At 41.7% G+C, this 25000-nt stretch overlaps 1 protein-coding gene across 3 annotated transcripts in view; it reads left to right on the forward strand.

The window, feature by feature from the left end:
* The window catches only part of LOC147028733 (receptor tyrosine-protein kinase erbB-4-like), a 787552-nt gene that overhangs the window by 57768 nt on the left and 704784 nt on the right, over positions 1 to 25000 (forward strand). The gene's annotated exons all lie outside the window — the stretch shown is intronic.

The following is a 25000-nucleotide window of genomic DNA, read 5'->3' on the forward strand; positions in this document are numbered from 1 at the left end:
GAAGGACCAATTTTGTGCTCCTCCTCATGGTCGCGTCACGTTTTTCTCGGGACTGTGACCTGGTCTGAAAGAAACTTCGTACCTGTAAGAGTGTATTGCACATCGTGCCGATAGTCAAGCTTCAACTCTGAAGCAGAATAAACACTTTTCGTTTTACATTCGTTTACATGGCGACGTGTGACGTCACTGATGAGAGGCGTTTGGACGTCATGACATCATCGGTCATTCGCTGACGTCATTACGTCTGTCGTCGACAGACCTGCTGAGAGGTGTAATCCCACTCCTCAAAAATAGCATCTGCAATGTAAAACCCTCTTCTGCACGTGCTGACTACCTCAGAATGTGAATTTGACACAAAAAAATGTAACAAGAAACATTGTATCTTCTATATATTAATACTGAAGGACCAATTTTGTGCTCCTCCTCGCGGTCGCGTCACGTTTTTCTCGGTACTGTGACCTGGACTGAAAGAAACTTCGTACCTGTAAGAGTGCATCGCACATAGTGGCAAGAGTCAACTTTCAACTCTGAAGCAGAATAAACACTTTTCGTTGAGACGGGGGCGAGGAGTGAAGAGACGGGGGCAGGGAGTGAAGATGCGGGGGGCAAGGTAAGCACATTTTTGGGCAGGATTAGCAAATTGAAAGCGGGAGATGGGGCAGGGGATGAGTGGGTGGGGGCTGGGGTAAATTAAGCAGGGTTGAACGTGAGGGAGTGGACAGGGGAGGGGGGCCCGGGGGCAAGTGGGGCGGGGAATCAAGAGACCAGTGTATGTGTGTGTGTGTGTGTGTGTGTGTGTGTGTGTGTGTGTGTGTGTGTGTGTGTGTGTGTGTGTGTGTGTGTGTGTGCGGGGAGTGAAGAGGCGGAAGCGGGGCCGCCGTAATTAAATTTTTGGGCGGGGGTAAGAAAATTGAAGGTGGGGGGGGTGGGGCAGGGGCGGGGGATGAGTAGGCGGGGGCAAGCACGCCCTGTCCAGTCCATGTCCCTCGATTATAGGTGAGCTGGTCAGGGTGATTGAATGGACGGAATCCGTCTGTGACGGGGTTTCGGCTAGTATATATTGTTCCGGAAATGGCCCTTAATAGGATACTAAGTATAGAATTAGCTCAGTTCCCCCATTAAATTAATGCATAGATAGGTTGTGTGGTATAAGGGACGATATGTGTGTGTCGGGAGGTGTAACGGACTGTTTTTGTGCTCGTGCTATGGTGGTGAAACGAGAGATCGCTGTTATTCCTTCCTCATTCCGGACTAGGCCCCTCCCAGTCGGCTGAGAGGAGTGGCCTCGAGCGAGGGGTGTGGCTTGGACAGGAAGTGACGTGAGGGGAGGAGCCTTTGGTCAGGGAGTCGCCGAGATAGGCGTGTGTCGAGGCGAGAGAGAAAAGAAAAAGGCAGTGGTGAATCGACCGGCAGAGAAAGCGGAACCTGCACATCGATTCACCTTACGACTCGAAGGAGAAAAGAAAAGGGGACAAAAGGGGTGGTGTGTTTGAGGAACAGCCGGGTTCTCGAGGCGTGCTTGGAGTCGCTTCGAAACGAGTGAACGAAGGAGGCACCGAGTTGGGTCTGCCGGGAGAGACCCTGAACCGACCTGCACGTCGGTGATTCGACCTTGAGAGGAACTGAGGGGACGAAGCGGGAGTCGGGCTTCGAGGCGGGAAGGCCGGAGAGGATACGCCGGAGCGTCTGACGGTCCTTGCTCACCTCACGGCTCGACACGTTGTGATCCGCCTGCGGAACTCGGACCTCGACTGGGACCTTGTATGGAGAACAGGCCAGGCCGGGATTCGTGTGCTGAACCCTGGAGAGAGATCGGCGATCTTGCATCGTCGACGCGGCGCGGAGCCGGAGCGCGCTGAGGAGAACCGTGCACGCAGTGACTTGGGCGGGAGCTGGAGTGCTGTGCCGCCATTTCTTGCTGTGCGGCACGTTCGAGCGGGAGTTCGAACCCGTGGAAACCCACTGTTTTTTACGAGCGACCTTCGTGCTTTTGAGACACGGTCCTCTCGTCCATGAGCCATCACCAAGTACTCAGTCTTGTCCTGCATGCATGTTTGTTTGCATGTGTTGTATTCGGCATATTTCGTAGTAATCCCCTCGAAACCTTTTAGCCGTGGTTCCCTAGTTAAGAACGGGTTGATTGTTAATAAAACCACTGTCGTGTTATTGCTTGTGTTGTGATCCCTGATGTCCCCAATAAATGTGGTTAATTCTGATGAAGTTGCCGCTATGGATTAATGCGCGTTGCGTCGAGGAACGATCCATTCGATTGGCATACAAGACCAAAATGGTTACAGACTGGTAGACTCCGCTCGGTCACTGACAAAGCCAGTCTGTAACTAGGGGTTCTATCTCCCCAACTGATAAGGTACAGGATTACGTTGGTATCACGATTAAAGATGCGTGACCCGAGGCCTGTGCCGAGCCGGCCGGCGTCATAGACTCCCGGAGACGGTGGTGGCGAGGGTGGCACCAGGGACCGGGTCAGATTCCCGCCACCCCGGATCCGTAACAATATATATATATATATATATATATATATATATATATATATATATATATATATATATATATATATATATATATACATAAATGACAACACAGTGAGTCAGTGATTATAAAGAGCTTTGTATATTAGGTATATTCAGTTCTCCTTCATAACAGTACATGTTATATTTATTACAAGATATTATATTATAGATATATTATATTCTCCTCGATAACAGTTCATACATGATTTACAATAAGGATGAAGAGGCACCTGTAGTGTTGAGAAGTCTATGAAGATATACAACAGCTGAACTACAGCTCCACCATGAAGTTGGATCAAACTATTGGCAATCAGGTGGATGGAAAGAGAAAATTTCTGCGACTATCTCTTATAATAAAAAGATGGAAATCCTTGAAATAAAACAGCTAACAAGGCATTTTTCTGGAGAACAATGGAGTGTTGCTCTCCACTATTAGCTGGTGACACATCCAGTATCACTTCTGTTTCTCCTGGATTCTGTAGAATCTCAAGCTCTCAACATTATTGGCATCTCCCATGATAAGCAAGAAACACAAAGCCTGGTGCTCTCATATCACAGACATGTTTGTGGCATCTCCATTTTACTGTCAGCTCTCCTATATTCTTCTTCTGCAAACCTTCAGAACATTTCAAGGATTCATGTGTTGTTTTCAGTGACCCACACATGGTTTAAACTCTGAAGATCTATGTTTACCTCAAATCTCCACTCTGTTATATATTTTTTCCTGTAATTTGTGGAACTGAATTCCAAAGATGGTTCAATCCCAATCTTTTCTCCAGTGTTACTATATGATGATATCCCCCATTCTGATATGCAAACTTTTCTACTTCCATTAAACCTAATAAAGTCGGCTATTGATCTCGGATCGTTGCAGTTTATGGTATTTCCTCCCCTTCTCTATCCTCTTTTGTTGTTAGTTCATTCCCTTGCATCCAAATGTGATCCCGCTGAGCCACTGTTGCTATTTTGCCTGTTTTATGGCCTTTCATCAACTCGTTTTTCGATGAGCCTTGAATTTTGCATCCCATAAAAGCCCTGCAGGTACGAAGTTTGGTTTGGTTTGGTCAGAAATGTTTTTCAAAGTCGTACAAATGTTTTTGAGATAAGACTATTGTTCAAAATATTCCACAAACCTAAAGCAGTCCAACACAGGCTGACATTTTTTATTTTCAATGTACAAGTATAAAATGTTGTTTTTAGTAAGAAAATATATACAAATAATTTTTAACACATGCTTTATTACATCTTTTTGGCATGTCTTAAACAATTGTTATTATACATGCAGGGTGGTTAAAAAAAATACATTGATCACAAAAAGTGTTAAAACATTATTTAAAAAAATAAATAAATCAATGATACTACAGAATTTGCATGAATCAATATACTGTATGTTAAAACGAGAGAGAAATGAAATTTTCATTCCTCTATGAGAGAAATTTCATGTTGATTCTGCTGGTCTTGGGATTTTGAATTAAGGTTTATCACAGTCCCCTTCTTCCTGAGCTTCTTTAGCCACAAATACATTGTTTGCTTAGACAGGGCTTCTCTGCAGTTGAAATTGGTTTTGAACTTTTTGAATTTCCTTAAATGACTGTTCGGAAGTAGATTTCCAATGAAAATGTCTTATGTTGTATTGTCCATTGCATGCTCATCTTTAGTGTAAGAGTAATAATCTTTATGCATGTTGTGATCTACATCTTCTCAGCTATGGAATCCATACCTGTCGTACAATATAAAAGACAAGTTTGTAAAAATATAATTATAGGACAAAAAGTCTAGGGGGGGGGCATCAACCTCTTCTTTGACCACCCTGTATCATTTGCATATATTTTGAACACCCCCCCCACTCCAACCCTACTTGCTCCCACTTGTTTTGAATTTTCAGAATTACATTCAAATTTAATGACTGTTCACCTTTTAATGCACAATGTTTGTAGAGTAAAAGAAAAAACGGTAAAGTTGGAGTACCATATGTGTTTGTCAAAGAGATGCCAAAGACTAATCAGGAAACTGGTTTTCGCAGCTTTTGTGTTCATTTGTCATGAAGGTGGAAATATTTGCTTTGAGGGCTTATGAAGGTCTCCAATAATAATATATACTGTATATATAGATATATTTATATATTATTTTTTTTTTTACGAGTACAGCTTTTAAGAAAAAATGTCAAGCGAAACAACAAAGACAAAGACTATTTTTTTTTTCCACAGCATAATTAGGTGGGTGAATGTGAAATCACTCTAAGAATTGAGTGCTTTGGTTTTAGAGCCAACATAATCAACTATTGAAACAATCATTCAATCAACGGCATGGCAAACCTTTTGAATTACTGAAATGTAAAGTATGATATCTCAAATCAAATTAATTTAATGTCAACGACAATGTGATTCCTTTATCACTTGCTCCCCAAAATGCTTTTGTGTTAAAGAGATTGATTGAGTATACAGTGCACTTGAATGCCACAAGTATCAAACGTTAAGTTTAAGCAACACTTGGTGTCGGCACTTCCTTCACAGCCACACTGCTACAACTATTGAATTAAAATGCGATTTATGCTTTGGTCAAATAATAAAGTTGATGAAATAATTATATCAAGTAATTCTGACATTGAGGAATTTTTATGTTAATCAACTATTGCAAACTTTAATATTCAGGGATAAAATGCAGCTTGTTGGAGGCCACAATTCCAGGAAGAAAAAAAAAAGAAAAAAACAAAAAAGAGTCCAGCAGTACAGGTGGATGGCCTAAAATCATATTTTTTGGTGGCATGAATAGTTGAAGAAAAGGTCACCTGCAACTGTCCTGAACAAATATCCATAAAATATGAATAATTAACACGGGATTTTCAAATATACATAATCTGTTCTCAACATGATGCACGTTATTCTGTCAGAAAGCAATCAAACAAAGAAACATCCCCAAAAGAGTCGCATGTTCAAACCAACTAAACGAGCACTTTCACTCTTCTTTCTCAATGACTAATCATGGTTGGCTGGAACAAATATTTGTCAATGCCAAATTAAGGGATCTGCCACTACGAAGTATGGACACAATCAGATGTGTGTTTCACTGATATAACCATCAAAGATGTTGGATTAAATGAACAGAACATTGATTGAGGGATGCTAACCACAGTGGCAAGTATGGAGAAATTGACGTTTTGGTGGTTAACCCTTCGCCAGAGCAACAGAAGAAACGAATAGTTCTTCTTTCACCATCAAAGATGTTGATTGTATGGTGACCTTACTCTGTAAAGAAAGTGCCTTGCTGGCTGCTAATTGTGGCAATATTGTCGAATCTCCGAGCACACTTTAATTTTGATGGGAAGCAGTAATCTGATTACTGCAGTCAATGCACAGACACGAGAGCCAGGCCTTTTTTTTTATTCACTTAGCTACTTCTCACAACACAAATTAACAGCAACCATTAAAATCACAAATTCACCATCATGTCTTCATGAACTCAAACAGACAAATGTTCTCACTTATTGCGAAATATCCGTTACCAGCAAATACAACCTGTTGCTTTGCTGATGGGAATATTAAGGGAATGGTGAGAAAGGGCTAGATGGGAGAGAGAGGAGGAAGGGGGGAGAGAGGAGGGAGGAGACAGAGAGAGGAGGGATGGGGGGAAGAGAGAGGAGGAAGAGGAGTGGAGAGAGAGTAGGGAGGAGGGCAGAGAGAGGAGGAAGGGGGGAGTGAGGAGGGGTGGGGGAGCTAGGAGCTGATGAGGAAGGGGGAGCTTGGAAGTGGGGAGAGCAATGCCTCACCAAACCTCGCTATACACTCCAGGAGGCATGGTGGGAGCGAGGGGGATGGGGAAGAGAGGAGGGGGAGGGGGAAGTGTGGAGTGGGTTTATGAAGAGGAAAGGGGTTCTCGTCTTGCATTTGGTAGTGGGACTAGTGGAGAAGCGGGCAGGGGGATAGTACAGGATTGAACAAAATGAGGTATGTCAAAACAGCATGTTAATACAGCATGCAGAGACTGCCCAGAGATGTCCATGGGGGGTGGAGAGGGGGGTTTGGGAGGAGGTAAGCATGAGGGGGAGGGGGAGGGAAGGCAGTGTGATGGGAAGGAAAAGTAAGGCAGCATGAAGGGAAGGGAGGGCAGCGTGATGGGAAGGGAAGGCAGCAGGAGAGGAAGAGAAGGTGGCGTGAGGGGAAGGGAAGGGAAGGCATTGCGAGAGTAGGGGAAGGGAATGGTGATAAAATGCGCCCCGACAGCAACATTTTCTTATTAACTGGTGGGTTCTATATAAAACCGAGTGGGAACATTTAAAACCCACGATATTGACCGGGCAAAGGCCTGTATGCATGCATGCATGCTTGCACATGCAGCGACCTTTGCACCCCTCCTGTTGGTTCACTCTGAATATGATTCGTATATACCACACTAATGAGAAGCTGTTTTAAATTCCAAACTAAACCGTCAGTCCCTGATGGTCCCCTTAACAAAGTGTAAGGGGTGGGGAACAGGGGAAGGGGGTAGGGGTGGTAGAGAGAGGGAGAGGGGTTAGGCCGTGTTACGTTCAGCGAGAAACGCTTAGAAATCAAATTTCGTGACAGAAACTTGCTTACGGATGAAAGTCGGCTGTATAGTGTATTATTACCTGTTCTTCACAATGGTATAACTCTTCAAGTTCATAACCCGGCACGAAGGGGTGAAAAAGGGGTGAAAAGTCAGCGATTTTGTCGCGATTCGCTTAGGGCGGTGGCCAAACTCATTGGGTGTGAGAACCAATCAGAGAACGCCACACGGGTCACGTGACAGCTCTCCAGTCGGAGGAACTGGGGGAATTGTGGACAAAATGGCGATGGCCACAACCCGGAAGTACGTGTTTTTGCAGGGTTCGAGAGAAAAATCACTGTTCCGCTACATAATCGTTAATCATACGCTGCAATTTTGACTCTTATTTTTTTCCAGAGCTGTGTATATACAGTGGGGAGAACAAGTATTTGATACACTGCCGATTTGCAGGTTTTCCCACTTACAAAGCACGTAGAGGTCTGTAATTTTTATCATAGGTCCACTTCAACTGTGAAAGATAGAATCTTAAACAAAAATCCTGAAAATTACATTGTATGATTTTTAAATAATTAATTTGCATTTTATTGCATGAAATAAATATTTGATACATCAGAAAAACAGAACTTAATATTTGGTACAGAAACCTTTGTTTGCAATTACAGAGATCAGACGTTTCCTGTAGTTCTTAACCAGGTTTGCACAGACTGCAGCAGGGATTTTGGCCCACTCCTCCATACAGATCTTCTCCAGATCCTTTAGGTTTCGGGGCTGTCGCTGGGCAATACAGACTTTCAGCTCCCTCCAAAGATTTTCCATTGGGTTCAGATCTGGAGACTGGCTCGGCCACTCCAGGACCTTGAGATGCTTCTTACGGAGCCACTCCTTAGTTGCCCTGGCTGTGTGTTTCTGGTCGTTGTCAGGCTGGAAGACCCAGCCACGCCCCATCTTCAATGCTCTTGTTGAGGGAAGGAGGTTGTTGGCCAAGATCTCGCGATACATGGCCCCATCCATCCTTCCCTCAATACGGTGCAGTCGTCCTGTCCCCTTTGCAGAAAAGCATCCCCAAAGAATGATGTTTCCACCACCATGCTTCACGGTTGGGATGGTGTTCTTGGGGTTGTACTCATCTTTCTGCTTCCTCCAAACACGGCGAGTGGAGTTTAAACCAAAAAGCTCTATTTTGGTCTCATCAGACAACATGACCTTTTCCCATTCCTCCTCTGGATCATCCAGATGGTCATCGGCAAACTTCAGACGGGCCTGGACATGCGCTGGCTTGAGCAGAGGGACCTTGCGTGCGCTGCAGGATTTTAATCCATGATGGCGTAGTGTGTTAATTATGGTTTTCTTTGATACTGTGGTCCCAGCTCTCTTCAGGTCATTGACCAGGTCCTGCCATGTAGTTCTGGGCTGATCCATCACCTCTCATGATCATTGAGGCTCCACGAGGTGAGATCTTGCATGGAGCCCCAGACTGAGGGAGTGTGACTGTTATCTTGAACTTCTTCCATTTTCTAATAATTGCACCAACAGTTGTTGCCTTCTCACGAAGCTGCTTGCCTATTGTCCTGTAGCCCATCCCAGCCTTGTGCAAGTCTACAATTTTGTCCCTGATGTCCTTAGACAGCTCTCTGGTCTTGCCCATTTTGGTGAGGTTGGAGTCTGATTGATTGAGTGCAGACAGCTGTCTTTTATGCAGATAACGAGTTCAAACTGGTGCAGTTAATGCAGGTAATGAGTGGAGAATGGGAGGGCTTCTTAAAGACAAAACTAACAGGTCTGTGAGAGCCGGAATTCTTCCTGGTTGGTAGGTGATCAAATACTTATTTCATGCAATAAAATGAAAATTAATTATTTAAAAATCATACAATGTGATTTTCAGAATTTTTGTTTTCGATTCTGTCTTTCACAGTTGAAGTGTACCTATGATAAAAATTACACACCTCTACGTGCTTTGTCAGTGGGAAAACCTGCAAAATCGGCAGTGTATCAAATACTTGTTCTCCCCACTATATATACATATATATATATATATATATATATATATATATATATATATATATCATATATATATATCATATATATATCATATATCATATATCATATATATATATGTATATATATCATATATATATATCATATATATATATATATATATATATATATATATATATATATCATATATATATCATATATCATATATATCATATATCATATATATATATATATATATATATATATATATATATATATATATATATATATATATATATATATATATATATATATATATATATATATATATATATATATATATATATCATATATATGAGCCTGGTGTTGGCGCAGTGGTTAGGGCAGCTGCTTGGGATGCAAAAGGTCATGAGTTCAAGCCCCGTTGGGCCACTGAATTAATACACCAGGGGGTTGACTCAGCCTGTCATCCTTACGAGGTCGGCGAAGTGAGTGCTGGTGTATACCCCGGTTAAATAGGTGTACCATATCCCTGTGTCGTAAGAGGCGACCAGGGTTGCGTCAGGAAGGGCATCCGGCATAAAACATGTGCCAAATCACTATACGGATGATCCGCTGTGGCGACCCCTAACGGGAGCAGCCCAATAGAAGAAGAAGAAGATTATATATATATATATATATATATATATATATATATATATATATATATATATACTTTTATATATTATATATATATATATATATGCAATACAATATGTACATATTGAGCCTGGTGTTGGCTTAGTGGTTCGGGTGGCGGCTTGGGATCCCAGGGTCCTGAGTTCAAGCCCCGTTGGCTGCTGAATTAACACCAGGGGGTTGACTCAGCCTGTCATCCTTCCGAGGTCGGCGAAATGAGTACCAGTTGTACTGGGCCCGGTGTATGCCCCGGTTAGAATAGGTGTACCATATCCCTGTGTGTCGTAAGAGGCGACCAGGGTTGGCGTCAGGAAGGGCATCCAGCCATAAAACATTGCCTCAAGAAAAAGCCAAACCCCTGCACAGCAGGGAAAAATGGCTGTAAAAACGGTCATTTTTTAATATGTTCATATTATATATGAAAAACAATAAACATATATATATATATATATATATATATATATATATATATATATATATATATATATATATATATATATATATATATATATATATATATATATATACCAGCATATACCCGTGATCCGCACGGAATTGAATGGGTTGCAAACGGTGGATGAGGCATAATAGTTGATGTTATGGGAAGCTGGGGAGGGTGTCATTATGGATGTGATGCACTATGGTTACCTGTCCATAGTGTTCTGAAGGACCTCCCTGTCGATGACATTTTGGGTGAGTGTCTTGTTGCTGAATAGTCCTTGTGAGGAATTATTGTCCACTTTGATAGATATATAGGAGTAACCTCTTGCACGTGAAAATGCAACATATATTTGGCCATGGGAGAACATGGGCTGGGAGGTATATTCCGAGTTTGTCAAATGTTTGGCCCTGGGATTTGTTTATGGTCATCGAATATGCGAATCTGACTGGAAATTGCATCCTCTGCAGTGTGACTGGAAGGTTGGCGTCTGATGGGGCAAGTTTAACATGATATAGGCCTAGCCTTAGACTGAACAGGAGCAGTGGAGGGTGACTGAGAATCAGAATGCAAATTTCAATGAACGGCACTTTTTGGCGCACATCCGATGATCGAACACCGCTTGGACGCTTTCATTTGAAGATCACACACGCAAGACACAACACATGTAATGATGGCGGTTGATATTGACAATTAATGTAATGAACGGCAGTTGTTTGGGTGCATCCGACAATCGAACACCTCTTTAATTTGAACAGTTAACACGCATGCATTCAAGGTGCAGAATCTATTGTCGGACACTGCACTTTCGAAGAACAAGGAAAAGAAGAGAATCCGGGCAATGAAGGGATGACCTCATACCCGTTCCCTGGTTCTCCCTACCTTCAGATTATAGCCTTTGATGTTATCTGGATGTTGGCCTATTGCAACATATTTTCTGGTGTTTTTAATATGTACGTTGGATTTCAGACATAAATTTATAGTCCGAGAGGGCGTGTTCAGTCCGGGAAGTACGTTGGATTTCAGACACAAATTGACACTCCAAGAGGGCGTGTTCAGTCCGGAAAGTACGTTGGATTTCAGACACAAATTGACAGTCTAAGTGGGCGTGTTCAGTCCGGGAAGTACGTTGGATTTCAGACACAAATTGACAGTCCAAGAGGGCGTGTTCAGTCCGAGAAGTACGTTGGATTTCAGACACAAATTGAAAGTCTAAGAGGGCGTGTTCAGTCCGGGAAAGAGCCAATCGGGGTACATCATGTTGCCACAGCTCTGGCGCTCATCGTTCCCCTCCTTCCACACTGATTTTTAAAACATGACAACCATTGCTGATTTTCTGAGCTATACTATTTATAATCAGTTGTGTTTATGTTCAGTGTTTGCAATGAGTACTCCCTTACTCGAGTTCATATTTTTTGGATAGATGGCAGCATTTACCGGACAGCAGTTCAGCGATGGCGACCGAACGGGAATAAATGCGGCCGTCGATGGGTTGAAAATCTTGTTGAAGCCACGTTGTCATCCAATTCCAGCTTAGAAATTTCATGCATCATCTTCATCACATTAAGAAACCCCAGTATATGGGGAATGAGCACGTTCCTGCCAGCAGTTTCGGAGGAGAAACATCAAAATACGCGCAGACGTTAACAGAAATAATATTTTTTTAAAATAAATCTTTACTTTAAATACAATGTTTCTTGTTACATTTTTTTGTGTCAAATTCACCTTCTGAGGTAGTCAGCACGTGCAGAAGAGGGTTTTACATTGCAGAGGCTGTTTTCGAGGAGTGGCATTACGCCTCTCAAAGGTGACGGTCTGTCGACGACAGACGTAATGATGTCAGCGAATGACCGATGATGTCATGACGGAATTACGTCTCTCAGTGGTGACGTCACACGTCGCCATGCAAACGAATGTAAAAATTAGAAAATCGCCCAAAATTCCCAAACCTGTCTGTCTGGCGTGATCTCACATAGCCCATTCTGTTCATTAGACCACAGAGCACCCGCATGCCGAAGGTGGCGACAATCCGTCCGGCAGTTTTGGAGGAGATACATCAAATTACACGCAGACGTTCACAGAAATGTTATATATATATATATATATATATATATATATATATATATATATATATATATATATATATATATATATATATATATATATATACTATATCTTGTATATATGAAAAACAAAGACCCACCCACATCTCTCACTTGTGAATGGTGAGAATAAACAATTAGCTCTGACCTCATCAACTAAACCCAGTTGACTCGGATTATATAAATAAATCAACCCTCCCATGCTCTTTTTGCTGAAGAAGCTGCATAAAGCAAACTTGAAAGGTTCTTGTCTTCACTAAGGGGTTTCAGGCAGATACACATCCATTGATATTACTTTGCACCATCAGCGTACTGCCGGGTGCAGGGGTGAGCATTTGCGTCTTGTTCAGGGGACGGGGCATCAAATTCACAACCAGTTTTACAAGTTCGCCCAGAATTTAGCAATTCTCTCACAATTATTGATCATTAATATGTTTGTGTTATGCGTGATAATGTGACATCAAATATTCGTGCACACTATTTCAGCAGAAATATCATGCCTCAGAAAATCCTTTGTTTTTTAGTGTTAGATTTATTAAAATTAATATACTGGTGAAGTACCACTGCTATGCACTGGATGCACGTGATCAGTCATGGTGTCCTGCAAAAGCGAACCATGTGATCACAAACCTTCTCGAGTCACGGTTTCTTGGTGGCAGATTCGCTATGTCGGCGCATCATGTGGTCATCTGGCATCGTACAGAAGTGGGAATTATCCACTCTAACTCTGAATTGAATAAATATTTGAGCTGACGTTTTGTGTTCCTTTCATCTTTGTTTTGGCATACTGCATCAAGTGGAGTGGTCAATCGTCAATTAATTGAAATTTTAACATGAAGTAGCTACTTCCCCTATTTATATGGTGACTGGGATTGGGGATTTTGGGTACGGAGGTGGAAAGGGGTGGGGATGGGGGGGGGCACAAAATTATGTGTTGCCCCTGTTATGGTTAGTAAATCCTATATAAATCCTATATGATTGTAAATGCTAACTTTTGGGTGAAAGACATGATTCTGATAATTTGGGGGCAAAGGCAACCAGAGTTATTGTGAACTAATTAAATAAGTGGTTACTGTGAGGATTTGTGCACAGACATCCGCATACGTCATTGGCATCGTGACAACGAGAAGGACTGTCAACAGAATTTTGAAGATGACTTGTGTTGATGCTGCTTGCTTTGGTCAATAGGGGCATTACACTCGTATGGTAAGGTGAACAAACTGGGTGTAAGATTTTTTTTTATGGAAAACAACACTGAACCAATGGGCAAGCTTTGGTCAATCTCTAGATTCAGCCAATGTGTCGCCTTGCTTCAAGATTGACCTTGTGCTAGTGCCATAAAAAGGTAAAGTGAGGAGCATTCAGAAGAAGGAAAAGCAGATGTGACATGGAGGAGATATTGGAGGTGAATTAGAGATCCAGCTCCAGCAGCGAATGGAGCTTTGGGATGGCGGAGCTCTGTGCACAGCGAGAGACCAGCTGCAATGGTATCGTGAGCTTATACATTGAGCACACAGTGACCACAGACCTGGTTGTTGATCCAGTGCATCTGGCTGGCACGGATTCACTTCTCCTGGCAAATCGGTTGTGCTCACGAAGAGCCAACAAAGTAATCGGGGTGTGACACGGCTTTACGCTAACACCTGATGCTGACAGCTTCTTCGTGCCAATGTCATACTCTCTGCCACCTGCCTTCTTGCGGTTCAGCTGAAGACGTGGTGAGATTATCCATCCTGCGTGATCATTCCTGCAGGGCTCACTTCCTCTGCACTCAAAGCTGATCGCTAATCTGCAAGGTTTGTCTCTGCACGATCATTCATTTTCACACTCGCTTCAACTTCACGTTTGTTTCCACGTGGTGAAAGCTTCATTTATCTTTTCACTTGTTTCGACATGGCAATAGGTTTAATTGCACGTTTGGTCACTGCAAGATTCTAACTTTCATTCGCGGTATGAATCCTGTTAAAGGGGGTGTCGTAAGACGTGAGTGTAAAGCTGCCTTTCTGAAAGGGAAATTGCTTTTGTAACGAGTTGTTGAAGTATTTGAAACTGCATTGAAATATATGTGTGTAACTTTGATTAAGCATCGACTGTGACTAGCATTTCCTGTGCAGAATTTTACAGTTACTGATCAATTAATTATTGATTAAATTGTGATTGAATTGTGATTGTCTTCTTATTCATTGATATTATCACATTTTAACAGCTTGGTTTTAAATAAATTGCAATTTAAAGTTCCTTCTGCTGTATGTCGCTGGTTATCGCTGGCATCGTGTCACTACACCTGTTTGGCTGTCAATTGAGATCCTTTTTATTGTCAGCCGAGCTAACCCACCCTTCAATCACTCAAAAAACACTCGTTTCGAGGTTTGGAGGCTGTGTGTAACACCCCCGGCCACCAGACATCCTCAGTACACTACTGCTTTGCACAAATGCTTATCTGACTGTTCTTGATGAAATGTTAACACGCGTACGTTCAGCTCGGTCATTAGCAAGATCTGCACTGAATTGCCGTGTATCATGTAGACAATATACCGTAAGATAAAGCTACGAGCTTTGAATTTAAAACATTAAAAAAAATAGATAATAATTGCAACAACAATAAGTCATCAACATCACATAAATATTTTCCAACCAAAATATCTTTATTTAGTTTTGGCGTGTTACTTAAAACCCAATTTATTTGGCCTGTTTCTTTCTAAAGACCACAGCCTGCCTTTTCTTACATCAGGGAATTTAGTGCTTTTGTTTTGTTTTTCACAGGACACTTTAATGAAGCTGTTTCATCGAATCATTAAAACGTGGTGGAACCTTTCTTTGTCAATTAGGCTGTGACTTGAAACAACTAATTTTACATTCTTGCATGGACTTGCACATAAAGACACAAAGGTGATGTTAATAGAATGTTGGCATCAGTTAAACATAGTTTAATGTCAGCCATTCATATCGAAAACACGGGAGTTAATATGGGGCCGGCTTTTCATTGAGCAGAATCAAAATGGTGATGACAATCCACCCATGCAAGTAGGATCTGAATTGATCAAACATGTTAAAAACTTTAAATAAAATAAAAAATATATATACATATTTATGCTACTGGCAGTGGAACTAATGAAATTGTTGATCTTTGTTTATTATCTATAATAATAAACGAAGCTGCAGGGACGTACGTTTAGTTTACCCACTACGTGTGTGTCTTGAATGTGTTATGCATTGTTTTTTAAAAATTAATTTGTTGAATTTGTGTGAAGCTATTTTAATTTATCCATATGCATTTCCATCCCTGGCACATGCTGTTAATCAGATGGAAACATTGCTACTGGAATTATAGTGAATATTATGGCCTTCCAAGCAGCAACCCAAATGGTCCAAAACACCTTATTGCTATGATCCAATGACAAGGATTTGGGTGAGGTCTTTGTGAATGAAAATCGTATTTATCTAACTTCAACCATCGAGCAAAGATGTACTCAGAAAGAGGGACAGTCAGCTCATTTACAAAAGAAAAATAATTTATTATATTACGACAAACCCATTTACAAAAGCTTCAAAATTTGTTTCAGTTATATGTTTACACAAGCAAGCACAGAATATCAAATTAACCACAAAGATGTACAGTATTGTAACTCTTCCACCTTATAAATATTTAATCACAAACTACTTACTATTTGACCTACGCAAAGAAATATACACATCGAACAAAAGACACTTGTCAAACGAGAAGAGCACTCAGTCGAGTACATACCTCCACCAGACTGAACAGTGTACAATTTGTCTTCCACTGATAGGCTGGATCTGCATCCGGATCCGAACCTGAAGCAAAATCAAATCAGCTTGTTCTTGTCACTTACCCAACTCATTCACCAAGTTTCATCTGAATCCGTCCACAACGTTTTGAAATCTAGTGATTGCTATGTATCGCTTTTGGCCCTAATCTCTCAATGGTGACGAATCACTTGATGAATTGAAAATTTATTGTATCCAGATCTGGATCCTTATCTTCACCAAAATCGAATCGATTTCACTATGTCACACACCCAAGCTGTCCACCAAAATTTTGTCAGAATCCATCCACAACTTTTTGAGTTACCCTGCTCACAGACAGACAGACTGTGGTGAAAACATAACCTTTATCTACCTTGTGTCCAACTTGACAGAGGTAAAAACGCAGATGTAAGTTATGTTGACAGGACCTGTTCTGTCTGGACAAAGATGGCAGTGTGTCACTTCAATGCCAATGCCCTAGACTGCACTGATGTAAGGGAAAGGAGAAGGCACAACTTACATTTTCTCTGAAATGTAGCAGCCATCTCATTCCCACCCATGCCACATGAGGATCCCCTTGTGCCACGACACGGCAGAGAGCATGGCTGTGCTTGTACATGGGCCTGGATACTAAGTAAACTCATTCACTCATCCAACTGAGTCCTACTCTTGCCTCACGACATTGTGCCATTGCTCTGCACAAGGCAGCGCTATGTACTGTCATGTCTCATAGCTCTATTTTCTTTGCTGCGGGACTCATTTGACTTCCCAATGGAATTATCTTTCAGATGAAAATTATCCAACCAAGAGCCCCAGGTCAAGTCACGTATGGGAGCATGCGCTGGAGTAGCACGTCGCTGCATTCACTTTCTGCTGGTACCCCAGGTGCCTCTGTGTGGCCATCACCCAGGCAGATGCCTGGCCCATCCCCATCTCCTTGAGATGCTGATCAACCTGCTGCAACCACGAGGCATGTGGTCAGCCCATTGGCCTCCTCCACTCATGAGGCTCCCTCGCTGAGGCAATCTGGTGAGCAGGATGAACATCAGGAAAACGAGCCACATGTCCATACAACCACAGCTGATGCTCATGGACAATGAGGTAACAAATATCATTTGAGTCTCTCTCAGCAGCCGCTCGTTGGACTCAAATCCCGACCAGCAATAGCCAAGGATTCTCTGAAGAGACCTAGTACCAAAGGAATGAAGTCTCCATCTCAGATTCCTGGTCAGTGTCCAAGTTTCACATCTGTCCAGCAAGACTGGAAGCACCAAGGACCTGAAGACTCAGACTCATCCTCCTGCACAGGTACTGGCAGCGCCACACCCCATGATCCAGTGAATCCATGACTCCACAGGCCTGACCCAGATGTCTATTGACCTCTGGCTCACAGCCAGCAGAGACATGAATATCACTGCCAAGGTAAGTGAATCTCTCCGTGACCTCAACATCCTCACCACAAACAGGTACAGACAAGATAGCAGCATCCAAGATGTCATTGAAAGCCTAGATCTTAGTTTTGACCCAGTAATCCATTAATTCCAGTGGCTCCAACTCCTCATTCAGCACTTCGAGGCCCCCCAAAAGGATATCTAAAGTCTCCGTAAAGATGACTGCATCATCTGCAAAATCAAGGTCAGAGATCTTGACATTCTCAAATGATGCACCACAGCTTTATCTCTCTGACATCCTCCCCAGAATTCAGTCCCTACAAGTGCTGAAAAGTGTGGGGGCAGATACACACCCCTGACAAACTCCAGTAACAACTGGAAATAAGTCAGAGATGGTACCACCACATCTCACAGCACTCTCAGTCCCAGAGTAGAGTTCAGCCATCAGATTGTTCAGTTTTGGTGGCACCCCATGAAGACCAAGAATCCTCCAGCGGACATCCCAATTCACTGAATCAAACACTTTACAGACATCAACATAGGCTGCAAGCAGCCCCTGCCGAAGCTCTCATCTTTATTCGGTGAGGACCTGAAGAGCAAGGATACGGTTAATCGTTGACCTCTTTGGTGTAACACTTGACTGCTCTGAATCCTGGTGCTCAAGCAGATGGTGGTGAACCCCATCAATAATTATCCGAGCAAAGACCTTGCCCGGCACTGAGAGCAGCGTCACCCCTCAGTAATTGTTGCAGTCCTGGCGATCACCCTTCCCTTTCCAGATAGGGACAACGACGCCCCTCTTCCAGTCAGTTGGGATGATGCCTGTGTTCCACGCTGAGCACAGAACGACACGAGTACAGCATTTCCACCAGCCTTGAGAAGTTCAGCATTGATGCCACAGATCCCAGGAGCTTTACCCTATTTCAAAGAGTCCCAGCCAATCAAGATTCCACAACACCAAAAGCTATTTAATCGATCAACGTCCAAAATTGTGTTTATTGAAGAGATAAAGCACAAGCGACACAAACACAATGACACAGCACTGCACACAGCAAAGTAAAGTAACTGATGACTGGCTTTTCTTCTTTGCCTTCTTACACTCTGCTTTACCATTCATATATATGCTCAGTCTAATAAATTGTGCAACATCAAATTTCTTTGAAGGACTTTATACATGAAATTATTCTTTTTAAAATTTATATTGACGTAAAAGAGCTTTCATTTTGTCATAAGGCAATACATCTTATTTGTTTTCCTGACCTCGAACAAAAATGTGTTGTTGGATAGCTGTTTTGTTTTTCTCTGGGATGTTTAAAAAAATCAATGTGCTGCCATCTTGCCCTCTTCACAATGCTGGCTTGAATCAAAATGCTAACTAACATCATAAGGATTTTGATTTGAATCTCCTTCTGACCTTGTTTTTGTCATAAAATCCATCTTTGCCGATCCAATTTGTGTTTCATAGGCCAGAAGTGTTTTCATGTGATGGTCAGGAGGTTGCTATGGCTTATGTTTAAGTTTCTCTAGACAAGGAAAGGTTAATTGGAGATGTATAAAGACGTAATTTTGACTTCCAATGCACCTCAAAATATATGAGTATCTTGATGCAGAGCGGAAGACCACATCGATCACAGCAAGGCACGTATGCCCTCCTGTCAGACAAAATCCCTGAAAGGGCGAGCACTGTAATATTCAACAACACTTGCCTATGCAAGGCTGTTAGCTCGAAGGGACTTGTTGGAAGCAATTTGTTCAGTCATTTGAGATGACAATTTCAAACCAGGGCCTTTGTGCCAGCAATCACATCCTGTGTTAGTGAAGTTAAGTGCATCCCAGACCCGAGCAATCTGCACACCATTGTGGCCTAGCTGCTCTCATCATGTAAAGGTTGCATTTGATGAGCACTGAGCAAAAGAGCCTTTGCATGATTGCAAGAGCAGAAATTGCACATTAATTGTTCAGAGCAATTAGAGTAATCATTTTCATGTCAAGGTTCCACACCATTCAAAGCCGATTATGAGTATTAGCTGTGGAATCATCATGCTTTCTTCATCTGTGTGGTATACTTGTTTATTTGACTTTTGTTTCAAATTTTCCATTTGCGATTTGAAAGATACATTTTTCACTGAACTTGAGGTGACATTCACAGCCCGTTAAAAAGACACTTACCGAACTACTTATGCAAATGTTGAACTATAATATCACTGAATGCATCGGGATTGTCTAAAATATAAAGTAAATAATTCAACTTTCTCTTTTTGCTGTCCTCATTTAACCATTATCTTGGACTTATTTGTCCTATTTATAAAGGGAAGACACTTGATTTCTTGAAGGCTTCACTCAATATTTAACCTGAAAATAAAAATTCCCCTGCAGTCAGTTGTATCTGTGGTTTAAATCCATCCATCCATCCTTTGGGATCATACTCTCTACAGATATAATTAATCCTGCTTAAGCAGTCTACTTGGCTATTGGGCACATGCTGGACAGGTCACCACTCCAACACAGGATACCAGCAAACTGGTACTCATTTTGCCAAACTCATAAGTTTGGAAGAGTCAACCCCACCTGGTATTCATTCAACAACCGAGCAGGATTTGAACATAGGATCCCAAGCCCACCTCCCTAACCATTATGCCAACACCAGGAATGAGGTTTAAATGACTGCAGGGAAGTGTAATCTCATGCCATAAAAAGTACTCCAGTGTATCTGAAACAGTGCTTAGGATGGTGCTTAAAGCTCTGCCTTAAAATAATGAAAAAGCACTGAGCTTGATATTCATATAATAAACTCACCATTCCACGACACTTAAATGTGCGACATTACAACAATGGGATTCTGAAAAAAAGTGTGATGATTAAACAATGATGCATTGTTTGAAAATACCAAATAAACTGCATACCTGAAGTAGTATTATGAGGGGCCATCAAAAAGTATGGTTGACAGGATAGTCTTGGCTCTCGAGGTACTCGTACTTACCAATGAGCTGTCTACCTGGGTTTGAATCTTGACCCAGCTATAAACTCATCCTAGTGATTTGCAGGCAGGGCAATACATCAATATGAACACCATACTTCAGGGTGATATTTGTGCACCATCCATCAAACGGACGTTAAGTCGGGTGTCCCCGTATGCTAACATTAGTTGACGGACATTAAAGATCCAACAGTCTTCCTCATGAAAAGTTAGGTGAGCTATCACCAGCACCCGAAACACATTGCAAATTACTGAACCCTCAGCCAAGTATAGTGTGTCAGAGTGGCATCCCATCCAGTATTGTAACACTTCCAAAGAAACTGCTTCAGCAGACCCGAACCTCTTTATATGAGCTTGGAAAATAATAATAATAATAATAATAATAATAATAGTAATAATGATAACCATAGTAATAATATAACGTGAAAGCATCTCAAAATACAAAGCCCATCTGTTTCCGCTTTATAATCAAACTATACTTGACGAAAATGACAGCCAAAAAAATGTAAAATTTATTTTTTAGTGATCTCCAGAATCTCATGACCATGGTCTGTTTAAAATTTGATAACAAAAGCTCAAATGGTTAAAAATAAATAAATAGTGCTGGACCCAAGCTGAGTTCTCGAACTCGGTGAGTTACGCTTCCAAGCTGAGTCCGAGTCAAGCCAGGTTTGGATGTTAACTCAGAAAAGAACAGATATTTTCGACATGTGAAATGAAGTAATTCCAGTACTTTGCAAGTGTGTGCGGTTGAAATGTGTGTTAATATATAATAGAACATTTCTCTTTGTGAGTTTCAAAGCAAAATGTGACCATAATTGGGCACTGTAAGTCTGTAACTTCTACCTGTCCAGTGAGATGCGATCGAGCAGTATCCGTGAGTGAGTGAGTGAGTGATTGAGTAAATATGTGAGTGAGTCCGTAAACACTTCAGTCATTATCGCTTGAACCAAACATACGATTTTGATGAAACTTGGCCACAAGCTTCATATCTGATGCCGAACAAAGGTTTATTGACTGCAGCAAAATCTGCACTCATTGAGGATATTTGTGGGGGGTTGATGACCCCCAAAAAGAGGTATTTGCTCTCTTCTCCGTAACTACACACACAATTTCGATGAAACGACCACAACCTTCATCACCCGTGATATACTAAAGTTTGATCACAGCATTAAAAAAATCAGGGTCTAAGGGGGTCTGCAGGGATTTCAGTGACTGTTGCTTCTGATCCAGGTAAGCTTCAGAACGCGGTCCTATTTTTATTATTACCTTCACCAGAGGAAAGGGTATTGCATTTGGGCTGTTTGTTTGCCCGCACAGAATGTGAGTGTTTTTCTCTGCAACCGCTTGTTGGATTGACACCAATTTTTCACCATACGAGCAACTACTCATGTAGAATGTTTTAATGGTAATTGTGACCTCATATATCGTGTGATTATGGCAGCCGTCTTGGGTTAAACGCTAAAAAATATCTTATCTCCAAAACTACTGATCGGAAAAATTTTAAACTTGGCACATCTCATTCTATTCCCAATGGGGAATAAGGAATTGTAAGGATGACGTAATCGGTGAAGTGGTAGACCAGCCATAAATGTTTTCATCAAAATCCTTGTTTACCGAGATTTAGTGTGAATGCTCAGGCCATAACATTTTTACCAATTTAACTTTTGTCATCAATTCTTAAAGAAAGCTTTATTATAAGATTGTGGAGAACACAAAGTGATAAAATGTACAAAAAAAATTTTTTTGCCAAGTTTAGTTCGAGCACAAAACGGACACAAATGGGCTTTGCATTTTCAGATGCTTTCTATTTGTTTTTATTTTCATCTTTTTATACAAAGTCAAGGCTTGTGGAAGAGGGAGAACACTGAATGGATCAGGATGAAACAGAACAAAACAAAAGGTAGAAAGGAGGAGGGCAGGGGAGGGGTGGCACCAACAGAAGGGTTGAAGGACAAATCGAGGGAGATTTGGACAAATAATGGATCTGGAGAGGAAAGAAGGGTTGGGGAGGATACACTGGATGGACAAGATTCATCCAGAAGCAAACTCTCAGGAAGGGAAAACTGGAAAGTTGGAAGGCAGCGAGCTCAGGCGTGGAAAGGGGAGAGAGTAGGGATTACCGAGCGTAGTAAAGACCATGGTTTTGGATTGGGGATTATCTGAGATAGTGGTGAACAGCTGTCTTGAAGATGTGGAGGGAAGAATGAAATTGAAGATAATGTGGAAGTTGATTCCACAGTTGGGAAAAAAAGAGGAATGTATGAGTGGAGGTGAGCAGTGATCCTGGATTTCGGAAGTTTCACCAGAAGGGTGTTGATGATGGACCGTGTGCGCCTGCAGGAACCTAGGGGAGACAAAGCACGGTAAAAGCAGAGGGTGGAACACCAGAAAGGAGGTGTTGAAGACAGATAGACCACTGACCTCTCTGCAATACCTTTAAACAGATATCTTCAAACATAATGGACAGCCACCATATACTAATCACAACTACATCATTGATCCAGGTATAAATTTAATTAGTGGCACAAAATCATGCCTGGCATCCATCTTTGAACTTGCCTCAAAAGATCAAGAACAATAAAAAAAATCAATCATGTCTCCATATTTGAAATCACCTCTGCAAAGTTTCATACTTTAAGCAAAAATTGCACAATTCTTCTCAAAATTGTCGCACATCTGCTTGGCTATTAAAATACATGGAAGTATTGTGATAATTTTTTGCATTGCAGACTAGGCCTTTTATGCACAGAGGAGCTTGGAGTCTCCAACAAAAGCACCGGCTCTCTACAGTTTGTCCAAACTATCCTTCTTCTGCCCTCCTTTTGCAGATGTAATTATGTAAACTAGGGAAAAAGCCCATAAAGATAACGGGTGCACAAAATTCAACACAACGCAGGATTACAAAAGGTACATGGGAACAGGTAGGAGCAGGATTCTAAACATGAACGGGTCGATACGTTAGGCATGATTTCTTTGACGTGTTTCAGGCATTAATGTGAAATGCACAAACATAGGGTGAATAAGCACAGCTCTCGATTGCTCCCCCCTGCCACGCCAAAAAAAAAAAAATGTGGGCGGTGTATAGGCACAGAGCGCTGGCTTGATTGTTCAATTCCTCTGGGATAAAAACAACTCGGGTTTTGTGATGAAGCCAAAATGTGACTTTTTCTTATGGCTATATAATACATATGCTTATGACTTATGGCCATATAATCATGGCTATGTCGTATGTAATACATCATGTTTATATAGATTGGATAGATTCCAATTCCATTGGGCCGTGAAGGAATGATCCTCTCGGCTGGAAGGGTTGAAGCCTGGGGCCTACACAAACTGTGTTCCTCAGAATGCCTGTAACGCCAATGGGTTGCAACCTATCAACATTTGGTGATGCTTTTAAGTTGCTTTCGGTCTTTTTCACACTGAAGAGAAACTTATAGGGAAGGCATGGCAATTGTGAATATAACACTTCTGAATATGTTCCTGGGCCTAATGAAGCAGCAAAGTGGTGGACATCTGATTAATTTTTTCAGGAGTGGAGTCAGATTCCAATTGTGGGAGGAGTCAGGCCAGCTGTCCAACCAATGGTTGTAATGAAGCGTACCTTCTGTACACATTTTGAGTTTCAGCTAATTATAAATCGATGGCATTAAATAGATGCACATACAGTTCTGTTTTCCATTCTGTGATGACACAGTCATATATTTACCTTGACCTTCAGACCATAGAGGTATCCATCCAAAACAAAGGAGTGGTAGAAATTACTATGAGTCAAAAAAGTTTTCCCTCTAACTCTCAAGGAATAGTCTTGTGCCAACAAAACTTTGGAAAGGATGTTGGTCTTTTTATGTATTATCCAGCCAAGTATTACACATTTTTCCAAGTGGAGGGTAAGATTCCTGGTGGCTTTGGAATGATGATGAGCTGTCCCATACTCTTTACAGTGGTGATGCTGCCGAAGCAGTTTCTTGAAATGGGTTATGCTGGGTGGTTTACCATTGCTTTCCCAGCAGTAGTTAGGGCAGGAATTTGGAATTTTATCATGGTGCTGACGATAGCTCACATCCTCTTCGGGAAGGACACCATCCATTAACTAATGCTGGCAGACATGATGCCTAATTTAACGTCCATCTGAGGGACAGCACACACATTGATTCTTCACCCTGCCTGTGAGATGCCAGGGTGACAGTTTATAACTGAGCCGAGATTAAATTACAGGCGAGACAGTTCGGAGATGAGTGTACACACCTCTATGCTATCTTGCCAGCCCTGTCTTTGGAATTCACTCGTAGATGTAATGTTTTTGGCTCTGAAACTTTGCAAATGGGCAAAGCCTTTTGATTACGAAAAATACAGGAAAACATTTGATCCCTCGTTGAATTTGTTTTCTTGAAGCCATGCAACTTTACTGCTTGTCATTTTAAAATGTGTTTTCATTGCTTCCCAATGATTTGCTAACAGGACATATAACGATGAATTTCCCAGGAATTTTGGTGAAGGCAGCCATTTCTTGTCTTTGCAGATTACTGGAGTTTTATAATGCCACGATTATGTAAACTGACAGTCCCTCCACAGCCCCCCCCCCCTTCCCAACAATTCTCTCACTTGCTATTTGA

The sequence above is a fragment of the Eptatretus burgeri genome, chromosome 4, assembly GCF_056783735.1.
Source record: "Eptatretus burgeri isolate ZD-2024b chromosome 4, Ebu_testis_v1, whole genome shotgun sequence".
In the NCBI taxonomy this organism is placed as follows: domain Eukaryota; kingdom Metazoa; phylum Chordata; class Myxini; order Myxiniformes; family Myxinidae; genus Eptatretus; species Eptatretus burgeri.